Below are 8180 nucleotides of genomic sequence, written 5' to 3'. Positions count from 1 at the left end.
ATGCTGCCTGGCCCGCAGAGTTCCTTCAGCAGTTTGTGAGTGTTGCTGGTTTTTTTGCAATTGTCTTGAACCTGGTGGGTAAGAGTAGTCAACACTGAGAAACCAGCCCAGTCCAACAATCTTTAAAACTTCATAAGCTCATCATCTAATATAATATAGCACATCATGACCAAATATTACAAGAAATTACAAAGTATATAATATGAAATGCAAAATAAGTGCATTGACATTCCAATGATTGTACAGTTTTAACTCAATGATAATTTCAACTGACATATAATTCTTAACTCTGAATATGATTGCGATCACTATGATGAACATTCAAATGAAGACATAAGAAACTGCACTGATTGAATCGTGTAAAAACAAACTGATCTGTTCCTCCAACAGTTTGCTTTTCAGATCGACGCCAGTAGTACAGATGATAAATCCTGTCCACAATCCCTTGAATGCTGAAAGTTGACAAAGTTCTATAGATGTGTGGTGGAGAGTATGTTGACTGATTGCATCACAGCCTGGTATGGAAACACCAATATCCTTGACAGAATATACTACAAAAAGTAATGGATACACTCCAGTCCCTCATGGATTAAGCTCTTGCAGCTATTGAGCAAGATTACACAGAACACTGTCACAGAAAAGCAGCATCTATCAATAGAGGCCCCGCATCACACAGGCTATACTTTCTTCCCACTGTTGTCATCAGGAAGAAGATACAGGAGTCCCAGGGCCCACATCATGAGGTTCAGGAACAGTAATTACCCCTCAGCCGTCAGGCTCTTGAACCCAAAGGGATAACATCACTGAACTTCACCCACCCCATCAATGAACTGAACTCATTTTCAAGGACTTTTCATCTCATGTTCGGGATATTTATTGCTTATTTATTTATTATTATTATTATTTCTGTGTTTTCTTTTGCATTTACACAGTTTGTTATTCAGGGGAACACTTAAGAAGGACATAAGGAGGGCTAAAAGAAGATGCAAGGTTGCTTTAGCAGACAAGGTGAAAGAGAATCCTTCTACAGATAAACTTAGAGCAAAAAAGGATAGCAAGGGACAAAAATGGTCCTCTGGAAGATCAGAGTGCTAATCTGTGTGTGGAGTTGAAAGAAATGGGGGAGATCTTAAAGGGATTTTTTTCCATCTAAATTTACTTGAGAGAAAGACACAGGTTCTATAGGTGTTAAGAAATGCAGCAGCAAAGTCATGGACCCTATACAGATTGTGGAGGAGGCAGTGTTTCCTGTTCTGGGGCAAATTGGGGTGGGTAAATCCCCAAGGCCTGACAAGGTGTTCCCTCAGACCCTGTGGGAGGCTTGTGCAGAAATTGCAGAGATATTTAAAGCATCCTTAGCCAAGGGTGTGGTACCAGAGGACTGGAAGATGCCAATGTTGTTCTGTTGTTTAAGAAAGGTTCTAAGAATAAGACAAGAATTACAGGCTGCATTTGGATAAACAGGGAGTGATTAGGGATAGTCAACGTGGCTTTGTACATGATAAATTGAGTCTAACGAATCTTATGGAGATTTTTGAGAAAGGTGATGAAGGCAAGGCAGTGGATATTGTCTACATGGACCTTAGCAAAGCCTGTGACACAGTCCTGCATGAGAGGCTGATCAAGAAGTTTCAGTCACCTGGCGTTCAAGATGAGGTAGCAAATTGGATTAGACATTGGTTTTATGGAGGAAACCAGAGAGTGGTCGTAGATGGTTCCCTCTGACTGTAGGCCTGTTGTGACTAGTGGTGTGCCGCAGGGATCGTTTCTGGATGATAATGTGGTAAACTGGATCAGCAAATCTGTGGATGATACCAAGATTGAGGGTGTATTGGATAGTAAGGAAAACTATCTAAGCTTGCAGCGGGATCAGGACCAGCTGGAAAAATGGGCTGAAAAATGGCAGATGGAATTTAATGCAACTAAGTGTGAGATGTGGCACTTTGGGAGGTCTAGTTAGTGTAGGTCTTACAGGATGAGTGATAGTGCACTGAGGAGTGTGGTAGAACAGAGTGATCTGGGAATACAGATCCGTAATTCCTTGAAAGTGGTGTCACAGGTAGATAGGATCGTAAAGGAAGAAAACTTTTGGCACATTAGCCTTCATAAATCTATGTATTGAGAGCAGGAGTTGGGATGTTCTGTTGAAATTTTATAAAATGTTGGTGAGGCCTAACTTACAGTACTGTGACACACACAAAATGCTGGTGGAACACAGCAGGCTAGGCAGCATCTATAGGGAGAAGCGCTGTCGACGTTTCGGGCGTTTCGGACGTTTCGGACTGTGTGCTGTTTTGGTCAGCTGCCAACAGGAAAGGTGTAAATAAGATTGAAAGAGTGCAGAGAAAATTTATAAGGATTTTGCTGGGACTTGAGGATCTGAGTTACAGGAAAAGATTAAATGGATTAGGACTTTATTCCTGAGAACGTAGAAAACTGAGGAGAGATTTGATAGAGGTATACACAATTATGAGAGGTATAGACAGGGTAAATGCTAGCAGGCTTTTTTCCACTGAGGTTGGGTGAGACCACAACTAGACATCATGGGTTAAGGGTGAGAGGTGTAATGTTTAAGGGGAACATGGGAACTTTTCCATTCAGAGGGAGGAATGAGATGCCAACACAAGTGATGGATGCAGGGTCTGTTTCAACATTCAAGAGAAATTTGGATAGCTATATGGATGAGAGGGGTATAGGGGCCTGGGGTCCAGGTGTAGGTTGATGGAACTAGGCAAATTAATGGTTTGCAACAGACTAGGTGGATCAAAGAGTCTATTTTGTGCTGTGGTCTTCCCAGACTCTATGCTGTCTTTGGCACATTGGTTGTTTCTCCATCCTGTTGGGTGCAGTCATTCATGGATTCTGTTATGTTTCTTGGATTTACTGTGTATTCCCTCAAGTAAATGAATCTCAGGGTAGTATGTGGTGATATATATAGTAATAATAAATTTACTTTGAACTTTGATCTAAGCTTACACTAAGCAACCCATTTTATAATTTAAAAAAATCATACGCAGGAGAATTAATTGATACAACCCTCTCACTTTTGATTATACCATTTGTGCCTGGTTTATTGCTGAAAAGTCTGTTCATTGCTCAATTTAATTAGTTGTCATCAATTTTCACACGAAAAAGGTTTTGACAGAGAAGAAGAATGAGTTTAGCAGGACAATGAACATTTCTACTCTATTGAACACGCCTAAAAAAATCAGTGGGCAATCATACCACAGAAGTCCTGTGGAACAAGCAAATAAGAAATAGTGACAGATAAAGATTCATCAATTTGAAATGTTAATGCTGGTTCTCTCTCCACGGACACTGTCTGACCTACTGAGTGTTTGTGTGTAAATAATTCTTTTCACAGATGCTTCATCTTGAAATCTGTTTTAGAAGTTTCTTTTAAAAAATCCCATGGCACATTGTGGTAGCAATTGGCTATTACTTGGTCAGAATTGTTTTACCACAATTTTTTTTATTAGATATATCATATTGTTACCTACTTTATTAATTCTATAATATAACTTTCCCAATTTAGAAGCTACTAGAATTCTGACTGCGATTTTGATTTTTTTAAATAATGAAAGCCTCAATTGGATTCAACATAGTCCTGCTCTGTTTTTCTCATTTTGTTTAAGCAGCGTAGATAGTACATACATGTATGCCTTATTCTCTGAGATTGACCTCGGGTAAGAGTAGCCATGATTTACAAAGCAGCATATTTCAAAAATATCATAATGAAATAAATGCATTCATGATGAAGATTTGGTCACATTAGCTCCACAAACAAAGACCTTCTGCTGTCTTAGCAGAAAGGAGTAATGTACTGCATGTTTTGTGGCTGAGGTTATGCTGAAATCAAGAATGCTTTAGGATTTTAATGAAGGAGGCTGGCCATGTGAGTATTGGAATAGGCAAATCTAGAGATGGTAGAAGTTCAATGGTTCAATGATTCAATGGTTCATTTTAATATCAGAAAATGTATACAGTACACAACCTGAAAGTTTTGCTCTTCACAGACATTCATGAAAACCAAAGAGAACCCCAAAGAATGAATTACAATAAAATGTTAGGATTCCAAAGCCCCCTCTTCCCCTCCCCCTCCCATGCACAAGCAGCAGCAAAGCCTCAACCCACCCCCACTTACTTCAGTAGGAAACATCAGCACCCGCCACCCTCTAAGTTTAGTTTGAATCTGATTTATTCTGATTCTGATTAATCTCTGAACCCAAGGTTAAATTGTTATGAATTACAAATATAAATAAATAAATAGTGTAAACAAAATAAATTACAAGGCTGTGTTGCTGGGCCATTCAGAAATTTGCTGGTGGAAAAGAAGAAGCTGTTTCTGAATCATTGAGTATGGGTCTTCATGCTAACGTGCCTCCATTCTGATGGTAGGAATAAGAGGAGGGAATGTCACAGGTGGTGAGGGCTCTTCATGGTGACGAGACTTGCTTGAGGCACAACCTCATGAAGATATTCTTGATGGTGGAGAGGATTATGCCTGTATTGGAGATGTCTGAGTCTACAACCATTTGCAGACCCTTCAGCTGATTTGACATGATTTGTGGAACTAAGAGTCTGTTGTAAAACAGAGGATATGAATTTGGCATTATGGTGCAGAGGCCATAAACATGATGTTCAGCTGTGGCCAGAGAGAGAGGCTGTGAACAGATGATGAAATTATTGGCAAGGCTACATGGTTTACATATTCCAGCCTCAACAATAAGATGAGAAAGTCTGCAGAATCTGGAAATCTGAAGTAACACATACAAAATGCTGGAGGAACTCAGCAGGCCAGTCAGCAACTATGGAAAAGAGTAAACAGTCGATGTTTCGGGCCAAGACCCTTCGACTGTTTACTCTTTCCATATTTGCTGCCTGGACTGCTGAGTTCCTCCAGCACTTTGTGTGTGACAAGAGTAAGATGGATAATTTCAGCATTTCTGGCTATCTCTGTTTTTATTTCAGATTCCCATCACCTCCACTATTTGCTCTTGGTAAATTCAAATGTTGGTCCAGAATCCGCAGTCAGCACATGCTGCTGACCTCATTTTGCCATGGTTCTCCCAGCAGAAACCTTCAAAGAGAAACATGTTGCATCCTCTGTAGTGAAGTCCTGTGCAAGAACAGTGTGAAGATCAGCAAGTGGCGGAGGGGGTGAATTTTGGACAGTGAGGACAGAGTAAGTCCTGACTACTAAGCAACCAAAGAAAATTTTGACATGCAGCTGCCAAATTTTTCAATGTTTATGAGATAGAGTTTTTAAAGATTAGCTTTATTTATGTTTTGTACATTTAAGCACACAGTGGAATGCACAGTTTTTATCAGATCAAATCAGTGAGGATTGTACTGGGGGCAGCCCACAAGCGTCGCTACGTTTGTAGTACCAATATAGCACTCCCACAACTCATTAATCCCAACCTTAACTGTACGTCTTTGGAATATGGGTGGAAACCGGAGCACCTGAGGAAACCCACATGGTCATGGGGAGAACGTACAAACTGGAACCCGAATCTATGTTCACTGGCGCTGAAAGGTGATTTTGCTAATCGCTACGCTACCATGTCACTAAGAAACACCAGAAATCATTTAGAATATTAAGCTATTAAAAATATAAAGAGTCCTTAAAATCATGAAATAAATGCTTGCTATTTAACTATTGATCGTTATCTAATCCCTTGGATTAGTTCTACTCCTGTGATGTACATGGGGAAGAAATCCCTGAGCCCAGCCCTCTTTAATTCAACTTGCTCAAGCTGATGTGCTATTACATTTGAAATAGTTGCATACTCATTCTACCACAAACAATAGTTGTCAGTTTGGCATTGGAGCTTGGCTGTGAAAAGTACCGTGAATTGAAATCCACGACTTTGAGACCCTTCATTTTACCTACAAAATCCAAATCAGTGATTTTACTTTTCCAACATACCTTTTCTGGACTGAGCTGTTGATTTTTTTCCCCTCTTGTCCTATTAATGCTCTTTATCACCTTCTTTTTCCATTTAAGTTCCTTTTTTTCTGCATTTAAGTCCCTCCACCATCTGCACTGTCAGTAATCTTTGTCATTAGCCTTTCCTTCCCTGTCCTTCCCCCTTTCTGTCTTAAATTCTGATGCAAGTTCATTGAGCTGAAACATCCTTTGCTTCTCTCTCCACAGATATGTTGATCTACTGAAGATTTACATCATTTTCTATTTTACATCAGATCTGAAGATGTAATATTTTCCCTCTACATGTAGTTTGTTGAAAGGGTTGAAATCTAACAACACAATTTATGAGGAACTGTAGGTAGTTTCAGAGGCAGGGAACTTCCTTCTTGCTTAATCATATAAATTGACTCAAAACAAATGATAGAAAGTGAGAAACAATTGAATACAGAGTGGAAGCTTCACATCATCACCCTTAAAAATCTCCTACGCACATTTTAGACTCCTACTACATAGTTAATGGAAAGCTACTTGAACTTCCTCTGGTGATTCATTGTTCTCCTTTGTCAGTCCTGTTTCAGGACAGTGTTTATACTGAAAGGATGCCAAAAGCCTCCTAGCCTATGAAATGAGACAACCCGAGAGATTGCGAAGCTGATTCAGATGCTGGTATTCTTCTGCTGCTTCTAATTCGACCCCAAAAGGCTGGCTTAAAAAGAGCATTTGGCTTTGAAAGATTCTGCACTTTATTTTGCTCCTTGCCAAATCCCTGAAGCAGCTGCTCAGTGCAGAGCTGCATTTGCAAAGGGTATCCTCGCTCGTCGGTGGCAGACAATCCAATTAAAGATGTACCTCGTCTGTGGACCTGTTGTGAATATATAATTAACCCCACCCCAGGAAAATAAACTAAGATCATAGTGGCATTAGATTCCACTTCTAGTGGAAACCCTTGACAATGCAAACTTTTAGCTGCATTCCCATCCTTTCATCCATAAATATCTGCAGGTGTTTCACACATAAGTGCCTATAGTAAGAAAACAGATGAGCAGGTGCCCCTATAAAATTAGAGTTCCTTTACTTTTGGCACTTGGGTATCTTTTAATGAAAGGAAAACAGAAAGAAATTCAGCAATGTGACAACTGCAGTTCATTAAGCATTCATATTGTTGTCATAAGATTAATGAACAAGGCTAGACTTCCATACCACCAGGACAGATGAAAGGAACCCTTTTCCTGGCAGGGTGATGAGTTCTAAGCTACAGTGAAGGATCTGTCAAATCAATCATTTGCCTTTTAGACACAATTTGACGGTCTTTTTCAGAATTTATCCTGAAGTGGCATGGTGGTTAATATGACGGTATCAAAAACCCTGCATTTTATAACAATGAAATCCTTAAAACATTCCTTAATAATAATAATAATAATAATAATAATTCAGAACCAACTCCCTGATCACACTACTTAAATTGTGATTCAGTCTTGGACAGGAACTTGAAACTGTAACCTTAAGCCTTGAGTGACGCAATTCTGCCCACTAAACAGAGGTGAGATTTATATATCCATTAAGTAGATGGATACAGTCTGTAGAAAGCAATTGAATAAGCATGTAGGTCAGGAAGGTTATCTGACTGAATTTTATAAAATATGTCTGGCCAGGTAAGTAGCTCCCTGGGCCTGGTAATTTAACTCTCTTTGCTCTATTCTTTTTTGTTGCTGATTTAATGTGCTTGAATTTTATGGACTAGGAGGTTATTGAAAGTGATGGTGCCACACTGGTATATATTTTTAAATCAAGTTATGACACGTTCATACAATTTAAACTTCCTGTGTGATCTTGAGGGCTCCAATGCAGCAACACAAGTGGATGATGGGAGGAAATGTTTTGACAAACCTGTTATGAATCACCCAAGCTGGATTGGGCCTTCTATGGTTCTTAAATAATTTCACTGAATAATATTTAGCAATTCCATATGTGGCATGATAAAGTTTAAATTGTATGAACTAGTTATAACCTGATTTAAAAAATATACCAGAGTGGCACCAGAGTGGCACCTCCGAATCCATAAAATTCAAGCATGGTAAACCAGCGACAAAAAAATAGTAGAGTGAAGAGGGTTAAATTACCAGGTGCAGGGAGCTACTTACCTGGTTAGACATCACTCTCCACATGTTATATCCAATGCATCACACTTTGTTTTAAATGTGGTTAACATATGAGGAACGTTTGATGGCTAACTAGGAGTTTGGAAGAA

Source organism: Hypanus sabinus, chromosome 6 (assembly GCF_030144855.1).
Source record: "Hypanus sabinus isolate sHypSab1 chromosome 6, sHypSab1.hap1, whole genome shotgun sequence".
NCBI classification, from domain to species: domain Eukaryota; kingdom Metazoa; phylum Chordata; class Chondrichthyes; order Myliobatiformes; family Dasyatidae; genus Hypanus; species Hypanus sabinus.
This window is presented reverse-complemented; position numbering follows the sequence as displayed.